A 22,748-nucleotide genomic window follows, 5' to 3' on the forward strand; every position below is an offset into this window, starting at 1 on the left:
GAGGCCGTTGTTGGAAAAGGGAATATCTGCAGATAAAAACTTGACAGAAGCATTCTCAGAAACTTCTTTGTGATGTGTGCATTCAACTCACAGAGTTGAAGCTTCCTTTTGATAGAGCAGTTTTGAAACTCTCTTTTTGTCAAATCTGCACGGGGATATTTTGACCGTTTTGAGGCTTTTGATTTAAACGGGAATACCTTCACATAAAAACTAGAGAGAAGCATTCTTAGAAACATCTTTGTGATGTGTGTATTCAACTCACAGAGTTGAACCTTTGTTTTGATAGAGCAATTTTGTAACACATTTTTGGTAGAATCTGCAAGAGGACATTTCGAGCCCTTTGAGACCTTTGGTACAAAAGGAAATATCTTCACATAAATACTAGACAGAAGCATTGTCAGAAACTTTTTTGTGATGTGTGCATTCAAACTCACAGTGATGAGCCTTCCTTTTGATAGAGCAGCTTTGAAAGACTCTTATTGTAGAATCTCCAAGTGGATATTTGGAGCACTTTGAATCCTTCGTTGGAAATGGGAATATCTTCAAATAAAAACTAGACAGAAGCATTCTCCAAAACTACTTTGAGATGTACGCTTTCGATTCATGGAGTTGAGCCTTTCTTTTGATAGAGCAGTTTTGAAAACACTTTTTGTAGAATCTGCAAATGGATATTTGGACTGCCTTGGGGCCTATGGTAGAAAAGGGAATATCTTCACATACAAACTAGACAGAAGCAGTCTCAGAAACATTTTTGTGATGTGTGCCTTCAACTTATAGAGTTGTACATTTCTTTTGATACAGCATGTTTGCAACACTTTTTTTGCAGAATCTGCAAGTGGACATTTGGAGTGCTTTGTGACCATTGGTGGAAAAGGAAACATCTTCACATAAAAAGTAGATAGAAGCATTCTCAGAAACTTCTTTGTTATGTGTACATTCAACTCACAGAGTTGAACCTTCCTTTTGATAGAGCAGTTTTGAAACACATTTTTTTTAGAATCTGCCAGTGGACATTTGGAGTGCTTTGAGGCCCTCGGTGGTAAGGGAAATCTCTTCACATAAAAACTACTCAGAATCATTCTCAGAAACTTCTTTGTGATGTGTGCATTCAACTCACAGAGTTGAACCTTCCTTTTGGTAGAGCAGTTTTGAAACACTCTTTTTGTACAATCTGCAAATGGATATTTTGAGTGCTTTGAAGCCTTTGTGGGAAACGGGAATTTCTTCAAATAAAAACTCGACAGAAGCATTCTCAGAAACTGTTTTGTGTTGTGTACATTCAATTCACAGTGTTGAATATTTCTTTTGACAGGGAAGTTTTGAAACACTCTTTTTGTAGAATCTGCATATAGACATTTGTAACGCTTTGAGGGCTCTGGTGGAAAAGAAAATATCTTCAAATAAAAACTAGAGAGAAACATTATCTGAAACTTCTTTGTGATGTGTGTCTTCAACTCACAGAGTTTAAACTTTCTTTTGATGGAGCAGATTTGAAACACTCCTTCTGTAGTATCTGCAGGTGTATATTTGGAGTGCTTTGAAGACTTCGTTGGAAACGGGAATATCTTCAAATAAAAACTAGACAGAAGCATTCTCAGAAACAAGTTTGTGATGTGTGTATTCAACTCACAGAGTTGAACATAACTTTTTCTAGAGGAGACTTGAAAAACTCTATTTGCAGTATCTGAAAGGGGATATTTGGACCGTATTGAGGCCCTCATTGGAAACAGGAATATCTTCCCATAAAAAGTAGACAGAAACATTCTCAGAAACTACTTCATGATGTGTACATTCAACTCACACAGTTGAAGCTTCCTTTTGATAGAGCAGTTTTGAAACCGTCCTTTTGAAGAATTGGCAAGTGGATATTTGGAGCACTTTGAATCCTTCATTGGAAATGGGAATATCTTCAAATAAAAACTAGACAGAAGCATTCTCAGAAACTTCTTGTGATGGGTGCATTCAACTCACAGAATTGAACTTTCCTTTTGATAGAGCAGTTTAGAAACACTCTTTTTGTAGAATCCAAAGATAGATATTTGAACCGATTTGAGGTCTTGGTTGGAAACGGGATTAAATTCACATAAAAACTAGACAGAAGCATTCTCAGAAACTTCTTTGTGATGAGTGGATTCAACTCACAGAGATGAAACTTCCTTATGGTAGAGCAGTATTGAAACACTGTTTCTGTAGAATCTGCAAGTGGACATTTGGAGCGCTTTGAGGCCTTCGGCAAAAAAGGAAATATCTTCACATAAAAACAAGACAGAAACATTCTCAGAAACTTCTTTGTGATGTGTGCATTCAACTGACAGAGTTAAACCTTCCTTTTGATAGAGCAGATTTGAAACACTCTTTTTGTAGGATCTGCAAGTGAATAATTGGAGCATTTTGAAGCCTTTGTTGGAAACGGGAATACCTTCAACTAAAAACCAGACAGTAGCATCCTCAGAATCTACTTTGTGATTTGTGCATCCAACTCATAGAGTTGAACATACTTTTTCATAGAGAAGTTGTGAATCATTCTATTTGAAGAACCTGCAAGTGGATATTTGGACTGCTTAGAGGCCTTCGTTGGAAATGGGAATATCTTCACATAAAAACTAGACAGAAGCATTCTCAGAAACGTCTTTTTGATGTGTGCATTCAACTCACGGAGTTTAGCATAACTTTTGATTGAGCAGTTTTGAGACACTCTTTTTGTACAATCTGCAAGGGGATACTTGGACCGTTTTGAGGCCTTCTTTGGAAACAGGAATATCTTCATATAAAAACTAAATTGAAGCATTGTCAGATACTTCTTTGTGATGTGTGCATTCAACTCACAAAGTTGAATCTTCCTTTAGATGTAACAGTTTTGAAACACATTTTTTGTAGAATCTGCAAGTGGACATTTAGAGTGCTTTGAATACTTCATTGAAGTGGGAATATCTTCAAATAAAAACTAGACAGAAGCATTCTTAGAAATTACTTTGTGAAATGTGCATTCAACACACAGAGTTAAACATTTCCTTTGATAGAGCAGTTTTGTAACACTACTTTTGTAGAATCTGAAAGTGGACATTTATAACTTTTACAGGACTGGCGTGGAAAAGGAATTATCTTCAAATAAAAACTAGACAGAAGCATTCTCAGAAATTTCTTTGTGATGTGTGCATTCAACTCACAGAGTTGAACTTTCCTTTTCATAGAGCAGTTGTCAAACACTCTTTCTGAAGAAACTGTAAGTGGATATTTGTACCGATTTGTGGCATTCCTTGGAAACACGAATATTTTAACATAAAAACTAGACAGAAGCATTCTCAGAAATTTCTTCATGATGTGTACATTCAACTCAGGGTGCTGAACATAACTTTTCATAGAGCAGTTTTGAAACCCTGTTTTTGTAGAATCTGGAAGTGGATATTTGAAGTGCTTGAGCCTTCGTTGGAAACGGGAATATTTTGAAATAAAAAACAAACAGAAGCCTTCTCAGAAACAACTCTGTGATGTGTCCATTCAACTCAGAGAGTTGAACCTTTCCTTTGATAGAGTAGTTTTGAAATACTCTTTGTAGAATCTGAAAGAGGACATTTGAAGTGCTCTGAGGGCTATGGTGGAACAGGAAATATCTTGAAATGAAAACTAGACAGAAGGTTTCTCAGAAACTTCTATGTGATGTTTGCATTCAACTCGCAGAGTTGAACATACGTTTTCCTAGTGCAGTTGTGAAACACTCCTTTTGAAGAACCTGCAAGTGGTTATTTGGACCGTTTTGAGGCCTTCATTGGAAACGGTAATATCTTCACATAAAAACTAGACAGAAGCATTTTCAGAAACATTTTGTGATGTGGGCATTCAACTCAGAGGGTTGAACATAACTTTTCATAGAGCAGTTTTAAAACACTCTTTTTGTAGAATCTGCAAGTGGATATTTGGAGTGCTTTGAAGACTTTGTTGGAAACGGAAATATCTTCAAACAACCACCAGACAGAAGCATTCTCAGAAACTTCTTTGTGATGTGTGCATTCAAATCACAGAGTTGAACTTTTGTTTTCAGAGAGCAGTTTTGAAGCACACTTTTTGTACAATCTGCAAGTGGATATTTGGCGTACTTTGAAGCCTATTTGCAAATGGGAATACCTTCAAATAAAAACTAGAAACAAGCATTCTTAGAAAGTACTTTGTGATGCATGCATTCGAATCACAGAGTTAAAACTTCCTTTTCATATAGCAGTTTTGAAACACTCTTTTTTAGGAATTTGCAACTAGATATTTGGAGATCTTTGAAGCCTTCGTTGGGAATGAGAATATCATCAATTTAAAACTGGACAGAAGCATTCTCAAAAACTACTTTCTGATATATGCATTCAAACCACAGAGTTCAACCTTTCTTTTGATAGAGCAGTTTTGAAATACTCTTTTTGTAGTATCTGCAGATGGATATTTGGAGCGCTTTGAGGCCTATGGTAGTAAAGGAAATATCTTCACACAAAAAATAGACAGAAGCATTCTCAGAAACTTCTCTGTGATGTGTGCATTGAACTCACAGAGTTCAGCATAACTTTTCATTGAGCAGTTTTGAAACAATCTTTTTGTAGAATCTGTAATTGGATATTCGGAGTGCTTTGAGGCCTTCGTTGGAAACGGGAATATGTTCACATAAAAACTACAAAGAAGTATTCTCAGAAACTTACTTGTGATGTGTGCATTCAACTCACAGTGTTGAACCTTCCTTTTGATAGAGGAGTTTTCAAACACTTTTTTTTATAGAATACACAAGAGGATATTTGGAGTGCTTTGAGGCCTTCAGTGAAAAAGGAATTATCTTCACAAAAAAACTAAACACAAGTATTCTCAGAAACTACTTTGTGATGTGTGCATTCAACTCACAGAGTTCAGCCTTCCTTTTGATAGAGCAGTTTTGAAACACTCTTTTTGTAGAGTCTGCAGGTGGATATTTGGAGCTCTTTGAGACCTATGGTAGAAAAGGAAATATCTTCACAAAAAAATTAGACAGAAGCATTCTCAAAAATTTCTTTGGGATTTGTGCATGCAACTCACAGAGTTGAACCTTTCTGTTGATAGAGCAGTTTTGGGATACTTTTTAATAGATTCTGCAAGTGGACATTTTGAGCGTTTTGAGGCCTTTTTTAGAAAAGGAAATATCTTCACATAAAAACTAGACAGAAGCATTCTCAGAAACTTTTTTTGATGTGTGCATTCAACTCACAGAGTTGAACATAAATTTTCATAGAGCAGTTTTGTAACACTCTATTTGTAGAATCTGCAACTGGATATTTGGACCGCTTTGACACCTTCATTGGAAACAGGAATATCTTCACATAAAAAGTAGGCAGAAGCATTCTCAGAAACAACATTGTGATGTGTGCATTCAACTCACAGAGTGGAACATAATTTTTCATGGAGCAGTTTTAAAATGCTCTTTTTGTAGAATCTGCAAGGGCATATTAGGACTTCTTTGGAAACTTAGGACTTCTTTGGAAACTTAGGGGCTTCTTTGGAAACTAGAATATCTAAACATAAAAACTAGACAGAAACATTGTCAGAAACTTCTTTGTGATGTGTGCAGTTAACGCACAGGTTTGAACCTTCCTTTTGATAGAGCAGTTTTGAAACACTCCTTTTGTAGAGTCTGCAAGTGGATATTTGGAGCACTTTTAGGCCTATTGTAGAGATGGAAATATCTTTACATAAAAACTAAACAGAAGCATTCTCCGAAACTTCTCTGTGATATGTGCATTCACCTGACAGTATTGAACCTACATTTTGATAGAGCACTTTTGAAACACTCTTTTTGTAGAATCTGCAAATGAATATTTGGAGTGCTTTGAAGCCTTCGTTGGAAATGGGAATATCTTCAAATAAAAATTAGACAGAAGCATTCTCAGAAACAAAGTTGTGATATGTGCATTCAACTCACAGAGTTGAACTTGTCTTTTAATACAGCAGCTTTGGAACACTCTTTTTGTAGAATTTGAATGAGGACATTTGTAGCACTTTTAGGGCTTTGGTGTAAAAGGAAATATATTCAAATTAAAACCAGAAAGAAGCATTTTCAGAAACTTCTTTGTGATGTTTGCATTCAACTCACTGAGTTGAACATACCGTTTCATAGAGCAGTTGGGAAACGCTGTTTTTGAAGAAACTGCAAGTGGATATTTGGACCGATTCGAGGTCTTCACTGTAAACGAGAATATCTACACATAAAAACTAGACAGGAGCATTCTCAGAAACTTCTTTGTGATGTGTGCATTCAACTCACAGAGTTGAACCTTTCTATTCATAGAGCAGCTTTGAAAACTCTTTTTGTAGAATCTGCAAGTGGATATTTGGACCGCTTTGAGGCTTTCACTGGAAACGGGTATAATTTCACATAAAAATTAGACAGAAGCATTCTCAGAAACTACTTTGTGATGTGTGCATTCAACTCACAGATTTGAACCTTCCTTTTGATAGAGCAGTTTTCTAACACGCTTTTTGTAGAATCTATAAGTGAATATTTTCAGCACCATGAAGCCTATGGTAGACAAGAAAATATCTTCACATAAAAACTAGGCAGAAGCATTCCCAGAAACTTCTTTATGATGTGGGAATTCCACTCACAGAGTTGAACATCTCCTTTGAGAGAGCAGTTTTGAATCACTCTTTTTGTAGAATCTGCAAATGTACATTTCTAGCTCTTTGAGAGCTTTTTTAGTAAATGGAAATATCTTCAAACAAAAACTTGACAGAAGCATTCTCAGAAACTTATTTGTGATGTGTCCATTCAACCCACAGCGGTGAACATAACTTTTCATTAATCAGTTTTGGAACACTCTTTTTGTAAAATCTCCAAGTGAATATTTGGACTGCTGGGAGGTCTTTGTTGGAAACTGGAATATCTTCACATAAAAACTAGGCAGAAGCATTCTCAGAAACTACTTTGTGACGTTTGCATTCAACTCACAGAGTTGAACCTTCCTTTTGATGGAGCAGTTTTGAAACACTCTTTTTGTAGAATCTGCAAGTGGATATTTCGACCGCTTTGAGGCCTTCATTGGAAACGGGAATGTCTTCAAATAAAAACTAGACAGAAATATTCTCAGAAAATTCTTTGGATGTGTGCATTAAAACCAGAGTGTTGAACCTTCCTTTTGATAGAGCAGTTTTGAAACGCTATTTTTGTAAAATCTGCAAGTGCAGATTTGCAGCACATTGAGGGCTTCATTGGAATCAGGAATATCTTCAAAGGAAAACTGCACAAAGCATTCTCAGATACTACTTTGTGATATGTGCATTCAACTAACAGAGTTGAGCATTACTTTTGATAGAGCAGTTTTCAAACACTCTTTTTGTACTATCTGCATGTGGATATTTGGAGCGCTTTGAGGCCTTTGGTAGAAAAGGAAATATCTTCACAGAAAAACTGGACAGAAGCATTCTCAGAAACGTCTTTGTGATGTGTGCATTAAACTCAGACTTTAAGATAGCTTTTCATAGAGCAGTTTTGAAAGACTATTTTTGTAGGTTCTGCAAGTGGATACTTGGACTGCTTTGATGCCTTAATTGGAAACGGGAACACCTTCACATAAAAATTAGACAGAAGTATTCTCAGAAACGTCTTTGTGATATGTGCATTCAACTCACAGAGTTGAACCTTTCTTTTGATAGAGCAGTTTTGAAACACCTTTTTTTTAGAATCTGCAAGTGGACATTTGGAGTGCTTTGAAGCTTTCAGTGGAAAGGGAAATATCTTAACATAAAACTAGACATAAACATTCTCAGAAACGTCTTTGTGATGTGTGGATTCAACTCATAGAGTTGAACCTTCCTTTTGATAGAGCAGTTTTGAAACACACTTTTGCAGAACCTGCAAGTGGATATTTGGAGCGATTTGAAGCCTTCCTTGGAAACGAGAATATCTTCATATAAAAACTAGGTAGAAGCATTCTCAGAAACTATTATGTGATGTGTGCACTCAACTCACAGAGTTGAACCTTTCCTTTAATGGAGCAGTTTTGAAACACTGTTTTTGTAGAATCTGCAAGTGGACATTTGTAGCGCTTTGAGGGTTATTATGGAAAAGGAAATATCTTCAAATAAAAACTAGACAGAAGCAATCTCAGAAACATCTTTGTCTTGTGTGCATTGAACTCACAGAGTTGAACATAACTTTTCATAGAGTAGTTTTGAAACACTCTTTTTGTAGTATGTGCAAGGGGATATTTTGACCGTTTTGTGGCCTTCACTGGAAAGGGGAATATCTTCACATAAAAACAAGGTAGGAGCATTCTCAGAAACTTCTTTGTGATGTGTGAATTCAACTCAGAGAATTGAACCTTACTTTTGATACAGCAGTTTTGAAACAATTTTTTTGTATAATCTGCAATTGGACGTTTGGAGCACTTTGAGGCCTTCCGTGGAAAAGGAAATATCTTCAAATAAAAACTAGAAAGAAGCATTCTCAGAAACTTCTTTGTTATGTGTGCATTCAACTCACAGAGTTAACATTACTTTTGATAGCGCTGTTTTGAAACCCTTATTTGTAGAATCCGCAAGTTGACGTTTTGAGTGCTTTGGGGCCTTCGGTGGGAAAGAAATATCTTCACATAAAATCCAGAAAGAAGAATTCTCCAAAACTTCTTTGTTAAGTGTGCATTCAACTCACAGAGTTGAATCTTCATTTTGATAGAGCAGTTTTGGAACACTCTTTTGGTGGAATTTGCAAGTGGATATTTGGAACGCTTAGAAGCCTTTATTGGAAAAGTGAATACCTTCAAATTAAAACTAGACAGAAGCATTCTCAGAAACTACTTTGTGATGTGTGCGTTGAACTTAACAGAGCTGAACTTTTCTTTTGATAGAGCAGTTTTGAAACACTCCTTTTGTAGAATCTGCAAGTGGACATTTGTAGCTCATTGAAGGCTAAGGTGGAAAAGGAAATATCTCCAAATAAAAACTAGACAAAGCATTTTCAGAAACTTCTTTGTGATGTGTGCATTCAACTCAAAGAATTGAAACATCGTGTTGATAGAGCAGTTTTGAAAAACTCTTTTTGTAGAATCTGCAAGGGTATATTTGGAGTATTTTGAGGCCTTCGTTGGGACGGGAATATCTGCACATAAAAACTAGACAGAAGCATTCTCAGAAACTTCTTTGTGATGTGTGCATTCAACTCACAGAATTGAACCTTTTATTTGATAGAGCAGTTTTGAAAAATCTTTTTGTAGAATCTGCAAGTGGATATTTGGACCGCTTTGAGGCTTTTGCTGGAAACGGGAATAATTTCACACAGAAACTAGACGGAAGCATTCTCAGAAACTACTTTGTGATGTGTGCATTCAACTCACAGATTTGACCCTTCCTTTTGATAGAGCAGTTTTCTAACACGCTTTTTGTAGAATCTGCAAGTGGATATTTGGAGTGCCATGAAGCCAATGGTAGAAAAGAAAATGTCTTCACATAAAAATTGGACAGCAACATTCTCAGAAACTTCCTTATGATGTGTGCATTCCGCTAACAGAGTTGAACCTCTCCTTTGAGAGAGCACTTTTGAAACAGTCTATTTGTAGAATCTGCAAATGGAGATTTCTAGCACTTTGAGAGCTATGTTGTAATTGGAAATATCGTCATATAAAAACTAGGCAGAAGCATTCTCAGAGACTTATTTGTGATGTGTGCATTCAACTCACAGAGGTGAATATAACTTTTCATAGAGCAGTTTCAGAGCACTCTTTTTGTAGGATCTCCAAGTGAATATTTGGACCACTGGGAGGCATTTGTTGGAAACTGGAATATCTTCAAATGACAACTAGACAGAAGCATCCTCAGAAACTTCTTTGTGACGTGTGCACTCAACTCACAGAGTTGAACCTTCCTTTTGATGGAGCAGTTTTGAAATACTCTTTTTATAGAATCTTCAAGTGGATATTTGGAGCACTTTGAAGCCTTCGTTGGAAACGGAAATATCTTCAAATAAAAACTAGACAGAAGCACTCTCAGAAACCACTTTTTGATGAGTGCATTTATCTCACAGACTTGAAACTTCTTTTAATAGAAAAGTTTTGAAACACTCGTTTTGTAGCATCTGCCAGTAGACATTTGTAGTGTTTTGAGGGCTATGTTGGAAAAGGAAATATCTTCAAATAAAAACTGGATAGAAGCATTCTCAAAAACTAATTTGTGATGATAGCATTTAACTCACAGAGTTGAAAATACGTTTTCATACAGCTGTTGTGAAACACTCTTTTTGAAGATCCTTCAAACAGATAATTTGAACGCTGTGAGTCTTTCGTTGGAAACTGGAATACCTTCACATAAAAACTAGACAGAAGCATTTTGAGAAACTTCTTTGTGATGTGTGCATTCAACTCACAGAGATGAACATTCCTTTTTATAGAGCAGTTTTGAGACACTCTTATTGTAGAATCTGAAAGAGGACATTTCTTGGACTTTGAGGGTATGTTGGAAAAGTAAATACCTTCAAATAAAAACTAGAAAGAAGTATTCTCACAATGTACTTTGTGATGTGTGCATTCAACTCAGCGAGTGGAACATAACTTTTCATAGAGCAGTTTTGAAACCCTCTTTTCGTAGAATATGCAAGTGGATATTTAGACCATTTTGAGGTCTTCATTGGAAACGGGAATATCTTCACATAAACACTAGACAGACACATTCTCAGAAACTTCTTTGTGATGTGTGCATTCAACTCACAAGTTCAACATAACTTTTCGTAGAGCAGTTTTGAAATACTCTTTTTGTATAATCTGCAAGGGGATATTTGGACCGATTTGAGGCCTTTGTTCCAAACGGGATTATCTTCACATAAAAACTAGACAGAAGCATTCTCAGAAACTTCTTTTTGATGTGTGCATTCAACTTACGAAGTTTAAACTTACTTTTGTTGGAGCAATTTTGAAACCTTTTTTTGTGGAATGTGCAAGTAAACAATTCGAGTGCCTTGAGGCCTTCGGTGGAAAAGAAAACGTCTTTACATGAAAACTAGACAGAAACATTCTCCAAAACTTCTCTGTGATGTGCGCCTTCAACACACAGAGTTGAACCTTCCTTTTGATAGGGCAGTTTTGGAAAACTTTTTTGTAGAATCTGCAAGTTTACATTTGGAGCGTTTTGAGGCCTTCGGTGGAAAAGGAAATATCTTCACATAAAAAGTAGACAGAAGCACTCTCAGGAACTTCTTTGTTATGTGTGCATTCAACTCACAGAGTTGAAACTTCCTTTTGATAGAGCAGTTTTGAAAAACTCTTTTTGTAGAATCTGCAAGTGGATATTTGGAGCGTTTTGAAGCCTATGGTAGAAAAGTATATATCTTCACATAAAAACTAGACAAAACATTCTCAGAAACTTCTTTGTGATGTGTGCATTCACCTGACAGAGTTGAACCTTCCTTTTGAGAGAGCAGTTTTGAAACACTCCTTTTGCAGAATCTGCAAGTGTATATTTGGAGTGTTTTGAAGCATTCATTGGAAACGGGAATATTTTCAAATAAAATCTAGACAGAAGCATTCTTAGAAACAACTTTGTGATGTGTGTATTCAACTCTCAGAGCTGAAATTTTTTGTTGATAGAGCAGCTTTGAAACACTCTTTTTGTAGAATCCCAAAGAGGACATTTGTAGCACTTTGAGGCCTATAGTGGAAAAATGAATATATTAAAATTAAAACTAGACAGAAGCATTTTCAGAAACTTCTTTTTGATGTTTGCATTCCACTCACCGTGTTGAACACACCTTTTCATAGAGCAGTTGTGAAACACTGTTTTTGAAGAAACTGAAAGTGGCTATTTGGACCGATTTGAGGCCTTCATTGGAAACGGGAATATCTTCATATAAAAACTAGACAGAAGCATTCTCAGAAACTTCTTTCTGATGTGTCCATTCAACTCACATAGTTGAACATTCTTTTTGATACAGCAGTTTTGAAACACTCTTTTTGTAGGATCTGCATGGGGATATATGGACTGTTGTGAGGCCTTCGTTGGAAACACAAATAACTTCACATAAAAACTAGACAGAAGCTTTCTCAGAAACTTCTTTGTGACGTGTGCATTCAACTCACAAAGTTGAAACATGCTTATGATAGAGTAGTTTTGAAAATTGTTTTTGTAGAATTTGCAACTGGATATTTTGACCGCTTTGAGGCTTTTGTTGGAAACGGGAATATCTTCACATAAATACTAGACAGAAGCATTCTTAGAAACTACTTTGTGATGTGTGCATTAAACTCACAGAGTTGAACCTTCCTTTTGATGGAGCAGTTTTCTAACACTGTTGTACAATCTGCAAGTGGATATTTGAAGCATTGTGAAGCCCACGATAGAAAAGAAAATAACTTCACATAAAAACTAGACAGAAGTATTCTCAGAAACTTCTTTGTGAGGTGTGCATTCCACTCACAGAGTTGAACCTTTCCTTTGATAGAGCAGTTTTGAAATGCTCTTTTTGTAGAATCTGCAAATGGACATTTCTAGTGCTTTGAGTGCTATGTTCTAAATGGAAATATCTTTTAAAAAAACTAGACAGAAGCATTCACAGAAACTTTTTTGTGATGTGGACATTCAACTCACAGAGTTGAACATACCTTTTCATAGAGCAGTTATGAAACACTCTTTTTGAAGAACCTGCAGGTGGATATTTGGACCAATTTGAGTCCTTCATTGGAAGGGGGAATATCTTCACATGAAAACCAGACAGAAGCATTCTCAGAAACATCTTTGTGATGTGTGCATTCAACTCACAGTGTTGAACATAACGTTTCATAGAGAAGTTTTGAAACACTCTTTTTGTAGAATCTGTAAGTGGATATTCGGGCCTCTTTGAGGCCTTTTTTGGAAACGGGAATATCTACACATAAAAACTAGACAGAAGCATTCTCAGAAACTTCTTTGTGATGTGTACATTCGACGAACAGGGTTGAACATAGCTTTTCATAGAGCAGTTTTGAGACACTCTTTTTGTAGAATCTGTAAGTGGATATTGGGACCACTTAGAGGCCTGTTTTGGAAACGGGAATATCTTCACATAAAAATTAGACAGAAGCATTCTCAGAAACGTCTTCTTGATATGTGCATTCAACTCACAGGTTTGAACAAAACTTTTCATAGAGCAGTTTTGAATCAATATTTTTGTAGAATCTGCAAGGGGATATTTGTACCATTTTGAGGCCTTTGTTGGAAATGGGAATATCTTCAAATAAAAACTAGACAGAAGCATTCTCAGAAACGTCTTTGTGATGTGTGCATTCAACTCAAAGAGTTGAACCTTCCTTTTGATAGAGCAGTTTTTAAACACTCTTTTTGTAGAATCTGCAACTGGATATTCTGAGTGCTTTAACGCCTTTGATAGAATAGGATATACCTTCACATAAAAACCAGACAGAAGCATTATCAGAAACTTCTTTGTGATGTGTGCATTAAAATCACAGATTTGAATCTTCTTTTGATAGAGCAGTTGTGAAACACTCTTTTTGCAGAATCTGCAAGTGGACATTTGTAGTGATTTGAGGGCTGTGGTGGAAAGGGAAATATCTACAAATATAAACTAGACAGAAGCATTCTCAGAAACTTCTTTGTGATGTTTGTGTTCCACTGACAGAGTTGAAGATACCTTTTCATAGAACAGTTGTGAAACACTCTTTTTGAAGAACCTGCAAGTGAATAATTGTACTCATTTGAGGTCTAGGTTGGAAACGAGAATATCTTCACATAAAAATGGACAGAAACATTCTCAGAAAATTCTTTGTGATGTGTGCATTCAACTCACTGAGTTGAACACAACTTTTCCTAGAGCAGTTTTGAGACACTCTTTTTGTAGGATCTGCAAGTGGATATTTGGATCGCTTTGAGGCCTTCGTTGGAAACGGGAGTTACTTCACATAAAAACTAGACAGATGCATTCTCAGAAACACCTTTGTGATGTGTGCATTCAACTGACAGTGTTGAACCTTCCTTTTGATAGAGCAGTTTTGAAAACCCCATTTGTAGAATGTGCAAGTGAGTATTTAAAGTGCTTTGAAGACTTCGTTGGAAACCAGAATATCTTCAAATAAAAACTAGACATAAGCAGTCTCAGAAACTACTTTGTGATGTGTGCATTCAACTCACAGAGTTGAAACTTTCTTTTGATAGAGCAGTTTTGAAACACTATTTTGTTAAAATCTGCAAGTGGATATTTGGAGTGCATTAAAGCCTTCATTGGAAACAGGAATATCTCCAAATAAAACTAGTCAGAAGCCTTCTCAGAATCTGCTTTGTGATGTATCCATTCAACTCACACAGTTGAACATTTGTTTTGAGAGAGCAGTTTTGGAACACTCTTTTTGTAGAATCTGCAAGTGGACCTTTGTAGCGCTTTCAGGGTTATGGCGGAAAAGGAAATATCTTCAAATAAAAACTAGACAGAAGAATTCTCAGAAACTACTTGGTGATGTTTGCATTCAACACACAGAGTTGAACATACCTTTTCTTAGAGCAGTTGTGAAACGCTCTTTTTGAAGAATCTGCAAGTGGATATTTGGACTGATTTGTGGCCTTCATTGGAAACAGGAATATCTTCACATAAAAACTAGACAGAAGCATTCTCGGAAACTTCATTGTGACGTGTGCATTCAACTCGCAGAGTTGAACATTCTTTTTGATACAGCAGTTTTGAAACACTCTTTGTAGAACCTGCAGGTAGATATTTGCACAGTTTTGAGGCCTTAATTAGAAACGGGAAAATCTTCACTTAAAAATTAGACAGAATGATACTGAGAAACTTCCTTGTTGTGTGTTCATTCTACTCACAGAGTTGAACTTTTCTTTTGATAGGGCAGTTTTGAAACCCTTTTTTTGTAGAATCTGCAAGTAGACATTTGGAGCCCTTTGAGGATTTCTGTGGAAAATAAAATATCTTCATATAAAAACTAGACAGAAGCATTCTCAGAAACTTCTTTGTGATGTGTGCATTGAAATCACAGAGTTGAACCTTCATTTTGATATAGCAGTTTTAAACACTCTTTTTGTAGAATCTCAAAGTGGATATTTGTAGTACTTTGAAGACTTCATTGGAAACAAGAATATCTTCAAATAAATACTAGACAGAAACATTCTCAGAAACTACTTTGTGATGTGTGCATTCAACTGACAGCGTTGAACATTTCTTTTGATAGAACAGTTTTAAAACACTCTTATTTTAGAATCTGAAAGGGATATTTGAAGCGCTTTGTGGGCTATGGTGGAAAAGGAAATAACTTCAAATAAAAACTAGAGAGAAGCATTCTCAGAAATTTCTTTGTGATGTGTGCATTCAAATCACGAAGTTGAGCATATCTTTTCTGAGAGCAGTTTTGAAACACTCTTTTTGGAGAATCTGCAAGTGGATATTTGGACCGCTTTGAGGTCTTCATGGAAAAGGGACTATCTTCATATAAAAACTGGACAGAAGCATTCTCAGAAACTTCTTTGTGATGTGTGTATTCAACTCACAGAATTGAACCTTCCTTTTCAGAGAGCTGTTTTGAATCACTCTTTTTAAAGAATCTGCCAGGGGATACTTGACCGATTTGAGGCCTCTGTATAAAAACTATGAGGCCTTCGTTAGAAACGGGAATATCTTCACATGAAAACTAGACAGAAGCATTTTCAGAAACTTCTTTGGGATGTGTTCATTCAACACACGGAGTTGAACCTTCCTTTAGTTAGAGCAGTTTTGAAACACTCTTTTTGGAGAATCTCCAAGGTGATATTTGGAACTTTTTAAGGCATTCGTTGGAAACGGGAATATCTTCCCATAGAAACTAGGCAGAAGCAGACTCAAAAAGTTCTTTGTGATGGGCGAATTCAACTCACAGAGCTGAACCTTCCGTTTCCTACAGCAGTTTTGAAACACACTTTTTGTAGAATCTGAAAGTGGACATTTGAAGCACTTTGAAGATTTGTTTGGAAACAGGAATGTCTACAAATAAAAACTAGACAGAAGAAGTCTCAGAAAACTCTATGCTATGTGTGCATTCAAATCACAGAGTTCAACCTTTCTTTTGATAGAGTAGTTTTGAAACACTCTTTTTGTGGATTCTGGAAGTGGACATTTGTAGCGCTATGAGGGCTACAGTGGAAAAGGGAATAACTTCAAAAAAAAAACTAGACAAAAGCCTTCTCAGAAACTACTTTGTGATGCGTGCACTGCACTCACAGAGTTGAATATAATTTTTCATAGAGCAGTTGTGAAACACTCTTTTTGTAGAATCTGCAGGTGGAAATTTGGACTGCTTTGAGGCCTTTGTTGGAAACGGGAATATCTTCACATGAAAACTAGACAGAAGCATTCTCAGAAACTTCTTTGTGATGTATGCATTCAACTCACAGAGTTAAACTTTCCATTTGATAGACTAGTTTTGAAACACTTCTTTTGTAGAATATGCAGGTGGATATTTGGAGTGCTTTGAGGACTATGGTAGGAAAGGAAATATCTTAACAAAAAAACTAGACAGAAGCATTCTCAGAAGCTTCTTTGTGATGTGGGCCTTCAACTCACCGGGTTGAAACTTCCTTTTGATAGAGCAGTTTTGAAACACTCTTTTTGTAGAATCTGCAAGTGGATATTTGGAGCACTTTGAAGTCTTCATTGGAAAAGGGAATATCTTCAAATAAGAACTAGACAGAAGCATTATCAAAATGTACTTTGTGATGTGTGCATTCAACTCACAGAATTGAGCCTTCCTTTTGATAGAGCAGTTTTGAAAAACTCTTTTTGTGGAATCTGCAAGTGGATATTTTGATCGCTTTGAGACCTATGGTAGAAAAGGAAATACCTACACATAAAACCTAGACAGAAGCATTCTCAGAAACTTCTTTGTGATGTTTGCATTCAACTCACAGAATTGAACATAACTTTTCTTAGAGCAGTTATGAAACACTCTTTTTGAAGAACGTGGAAGTGGATATTTGGACCAATTTGGGGCCTAGGTTGGAAACAGTAATATCTTCACATAAAACTAGACAGAAACATTCTCCGAAAAATGTCTGTGATGTGTGCATTCAACTCACGGAGTTGAGCACAACTTTTCCTAGAGTTGTTTTGAAGCACTCTTTTTGGGGTATCTGCAAGTGCATATTTGAACTGCTTTGAGGCCTTCATTTGAAGTGGGAATTTCCTCTCATAAAAAATAGACAGAAGCATTGTTAGAAACTTTTTTATGTTGTGTGCATTCAACTCACGGAGTTCAACCTTCCTTTTGATAGAGCTGTTTTGAAAACCCCATTTGTACAATGTGCAAGTGGATATTTGGAGTGCTTTGAAGACTTTGTTGGAAACGGGAATATCGTCACATAAAAACTTGACAGAAGCATTCTCACAAACAACATTGTGATGTTTGCGTTCATCTCACACAGTTGAAACTTCCTTTTGATAGAGCAGTTATGAAACACTCTTTTTGTAGAATCTGCAAAGTGATGTTTGCACCATTTTTAGGCCTTCATTGGAAACGAGTATATCTTCACATAAAAACTAGACAGAAGCATTCTCAGAAACTTCTCTGTGATTTGTGCATTCTACTCACAGAGTGGAACATAACCTTTCATGGAGCAGTTTTGAAACACTATTTTTGTAGAATCTGCAAGTGGATATTTGGACCGCTTTGAGGCTTTTGTTGAAAACAGGAATATCTTCACATAAAAACTAGACAGAAGCATTCTCCGAATCGACTTTGTGATGTGTGCATTCAACTTACAGAGTTGAACCTTCCTTTTGAAAGAGGAGTTTTGAAACATTCTTTTTGTAGAATCTTCATGGGGATATGTGGACCGATTTGAGGCCTTCATTGGCAACAGGAATATCTTCACATAAAAACTAGACAGAAGCATTCTCAGAAACTACTTTGTGATGTGTGCATTCTACTCACAGAGTTGAACTTTCATTTTGATAGAGAAGTTTTGAAACACTTTTATTGCAGAATCTGCAAGTGGACATTTGGAGTGCTTTGAAGCCTTCAGTGGAAAAGGAAATATCTTCACATAATAACTAGACAGAAGCATTCACAGAAACTTCTTCATGATGTGTGCATTCAACTCACAGAGTTGAGCCTTCCTTTTGATAGGGCAGTTTTGAAACACGCTTTTTGTAGGATCTGCAATGGGATATTTGGAGCGCTTATATGCCTTTGTAGATAAGGGGAATATCTTCAAATAAAAACTAGACGGAAGTATGCTCCGAAACTACTTTGTGATGTGTGCATTCAACTCACAGAGTTGAACATTTCTTTTGATAGAGCAGTTTTGAAACACTCTTTTTGTAGAATATGCATGTGTACATTTGTAGCACATTGAGGGCTATGGTGGAAAAGGAAATATCTTCAAATAAAAAAGAGACAGAAGCTTTCTCAGAAACTTATTTGTGATGTGTGCATTCAGCTCACAGATTCGAACATTCCTTTTCATAGAACAGTTGTGAAACAATCTTTTTGAAGAACTTGCAAGTGGATATTTGGACCGACTTGAGGCCCTCATTGGAAACGGGAATATCTTCACATAAAAATTAGACAGAAGGATTCTCAGTAATTTCTTTGGGATGTGTGCATTCAACTCCCAGATTTGAACGTAACTTTTCATAGAGCAGTTTTTCGCCACTCTGTTTGTAGAATCTGGAATTGCAAAGTTAGGCCGCTTTGAGTCCTTCGTTAGAAAATGGAATATTTTCACATAAAAACTAGACAGACGCATTCTCAGAAAATTTTTTGTGACGTGTGCATTCAACTCACAGATTTGAGCCTTCCTCTTTGATAGAGGATTGTGGAAACACTCTTTTTGTAGAATCTGCAAGTGGATATTTGGAGCACTTTGAGACCTACGAATGAAAAGGAAATGACTTCAAATAAAAACTAGACGGAATTGTCCTCAGAAACTTCTTTGTGATGTGTGCATTCAACTCAGAGAGTTGAACTTTCCTTTTGATAGAGCAGCTTTGAAACACTCTCTTTGTAGAATCTGCAAGTGAATATTTGGAGTGCTTTGAAGACTTCATTGAAAACGGGAATATCTTCAAGTAAAAACTAGAGAGAAGCATTCTCAGAAACTACTTTGTGATGTGTACATTCAACTCACAGAGTTGAACCTTTCTTTTGATAGAGCAGTTTTGAAACACTTTTTCTTCAGAATCTGCATGTGGACATTTATAGCACTTTGAGGGCTATGGTTAGAAAGGAAATATCATCAAATAAAAACTAGATAGCAGCATTCTCAGAGACTTCTTTGTAATGTGTGCATTAAACTGACAGAGTTGAACATTCCTTTTCATACAGCATTTGTGAAACACTCTTCTTGAAGGAACTGCAAGGGTATATTTGGACGGATTTGAGGCCCTCGTTGGAAACGGGAATATCTTCACATAAAATCTAAACAGAAACATTCTCAGAAACTCCTTTGTCATGTGTGAATTCAACTCACAGAGTTGAACATACGTTTTCATAGAGCAGTTATGAAATACGCTTTTTGAGGAACCTGCAAGTGGATACTTGGACCGGATTTGTGGTCTTCATTGGAAACGGGAATATCTTCATCTGAAAACTAGACAGAAGCATTCTCAGAAACTTCTTTGGGATGTGTGCATTCAACTCACAAAGTTGAACCTTCCTTTTGATAGAGCAGTTTTGAAACACTCCTTTGTAGATTCTGCAAGTGGACATTTGTAGCTCTTTGAGGGCTTTGGTGCATAAGGAAATATCTTGAAATAAAAACTAGGCAGAAGCATTCTCAGAAACTTCATTTTGATGTTTGCATACAACTCACAGCGTTGAGCATACCTCTTCATAGAGCAGTCGTGAAACACCCTTTTAGAAGAAACTGCAAGTGGATATTTGGACCCTTTTGAGGCCTTCGTTGGAAATGGGAATATCTTCGCATAAAAACTAGATAGAAGCATTCTCAGAAACTTCTTTGTGATGTGTGCATTCAACTGACAGAGTTGAACTTTCCTTTTGATAGAGCAGTTTTGAAACACTCTTTTTAGAACCTGCAAGTGGATATTTGGACCACTTTGAGACCCTTCATTGTAAATGGGAATATCTTCAAATAAAAACTAGACAGAAGCATTTTCAGAAACTTCTTTGTGATGTGTGCATTCAACTTACAGAGTTGAACCTTCCGTTTGATAGAGCCTTTTGAAAAACTCTTTTTGTAAAATCTGCAAGTGGATATTTGGACTGCTTTGAAGCCATCATTGGGAATATCCTCACATAAAAACTAGACAGAATTATTCTCAGAAACTTGTTTGTGATGTGTAAATTCAACTAACGGAGTTCAACTTTCCTTTTGATAGAGCAGTTTTGAAACACTCTTTTTGTAGGATGTGCAAGTAGATATTTGCACCGTTTTTGAGGCCTTCGTTGGAAAGGGGAATATCTTCATGTAGAAAGTACAGAGAAGCATTCTCTGAAATTTCTTTGTGATATGCACATTCAACTCGCAGAGTTGAACCTTCCCTTTGATAGAGCAGTTTTGAATCTGTAGAATCTGCAAGTGGACATTTGCAGCTCTTTGAGGCCTTCCATGGAAAAGGATATATCTTCATATAAAAACTATACAGAAGAATTCTCAGAAACTCCTTTATGGTGTTTGCATTCATCTCACAGAGTTGAACATAACTTTTCATAGAGCAGTTTTGAAATTCTGGTTTTATAGAATCTGCAAGTGGAAATTTGAAGCCCTTTGAAGCCCTCATTGGAAACGGAAATATCTTGGAATAAAAACTAGACAGAAACATTGTTAGAAACTACTTTGTGATGTGTGCATTCAACTCAGAGAGTTGAACATTTCTTTTGATAGAGGACTTTTTAAACACTCTTTTTGTAGAATCTGCAAATGTACATTTGTAGTGCTTTGAGGGCTATGGTGGAAAAGGTAATATCTTCTTATAAAAACTAGACAGAAGCATTCTCAGAAATTTATTTGTTATGTTTGCATTCAACTCACAAAGTTGAACATACCTATTCATAGAGAAGTTGTGAAACACTCTTTTTGTAGGATCTGCAAGTGGATATTTGGACCGCTTTGAGGCCTTCATTGGATATGGGATTATCTTCACATAAAACTAAACAGAAGCATTCTCAGAAAATACTTTGTGGTGTGTGCTTTCAACTCACAGAGTTGAACATAACTTTTCATTGAGCAGTTTTGAAACACTCCTTTTGTAGAATATGCAAGTGGACTTTTGAAGCGCTTTGAAGCCTTCAGTGGAAAGAGAATTATCTTCACATAAAATCTTGTCAGAAGAATTCTCCGAAACTGCTTTTTGATGTGCACATTCAACTCACAGTGTTGTAACTTTCTTTTAATGGAGCAGACAATGTTGTAACTTTCTTTTAATGGAGCAGTTTTGAAACACTCTTTTTGTAGAAACTGCAAGTGGATATTTGGTGCTCTTTGACCTCTATGATGGAAAAGGAAATATCTTCACATAAAAACAACACAGAAGTATTCTGAGAAACTTCTTTGGGATGTGTGCATTCAACTCAAAGAATTGAGCTTATCTTTTTATTGAGCAGTTTTGAATCTCTCTTTTTGCAGAATCTGCAAATGGGTGTTTGGAGAGCTGTGAATCTTACTGTGGAAAAGGAAATATCTTCACATAAATACTACACAGAAGCATTCTGTAAACTTCTTTGTGAGCTGTGCGTTCAACTCATAGAGTTGAACTTATCTTCTCATTGAGAAGTTTTGAATCTCTCATTTTGTAGAATCTGCAAGTGGATATTTGGAGCCGTTTGCGTAATATGGTGGAAAAGGAAATATCTTCAAATAAAAACTACATAGAAACAATCAGAGAAACTACTTTGTGATGTGTGCATTCAGCTCATAGTGTTGAACCTGTCTTTTGATCGAGTAGTTTTGAATCTCTCTTTTTGCAGAATCCGCAGGTGGATATTTGGAGCCCTTTGAGGCTTATAGTGGAAAAGCAAATATCTTCACATAAAAACTACACAGAATGATTCTGAGAAACTTCTTTCTGATGTGTGCATTCAACTCCCAGAGTTGAACCCATCTTTAGATTGAGCAGTTTTTAATCTGTCTCTTCCAGAATCTGCAAGTGGATATTTTTAGCCCTTTCTGGCCTATGGTGGAAAAGGAAATATCTTCAAATAAAAACTACACAGAAACTTTCGGAGGAACTTCATTGTGATATGTGCATTCATCTCACAGTGTTGAAGCTAACTTATGGTTGAGCAGTTTTGAAACAGTCTTTTTGTACAGTCTGCAAGTGGATATTGAGAGTGCTATGAGGCCCACCGTGGAAAAATAAATATCTTCAGACAAAAACTACACAGAAGAATTCTGAGAAACTTCTTGGGATGTGGGCATTCATCTCACAGAGTTGAAACTTTCTTTTGATTGAGCAGTTTTGGAACCCTCTTTTTGTAGAAGCTGCAAGTGAATATTCGCAGTCCTTTGTTGCCTATGGTGGAAAAGGAAATCTCTTCACATGAAAACTGCACAGAAGCATTCTGAGAAACTTCTTTGTGATGTGTGCATTCATCTCACAGAATTGAAACTTTCTTTTGATTGAGCAGTTTTGACACACTCTTTTCGTAGAATCTGCAAGTGGATAATTGAAGCCCTTTGAGGCCTGCTGTGGGATAGGAAATATCTTCACATAAAAACTACTCAGAAGCATTTTGAGAAACTTCTTTGTAATGTTTGCATTCAACTCACAGAGTTGAATCTATCTTTTGATGGAGCAGCTTAGAATCTCTCTTTTTGTAGAATCTGCAAGTGGA

The sequence above is a fragment of the Pongo pygmaeus genome, chromosome 12, assembly GCF_028885625.2.
Source record: "Pongo pygmaeus isolate AG05252 chromosome 12, NHGRI_mPonPyg2-v2.0_pri, whole genome shotgun sequence".
In the NCBI taxonomy this organism is placed as follows: Eukaryota; Metazoa; Chordata; class Mammalia; order Primates; family Hominidae; genus Pongo; species Pongo pygmaeus.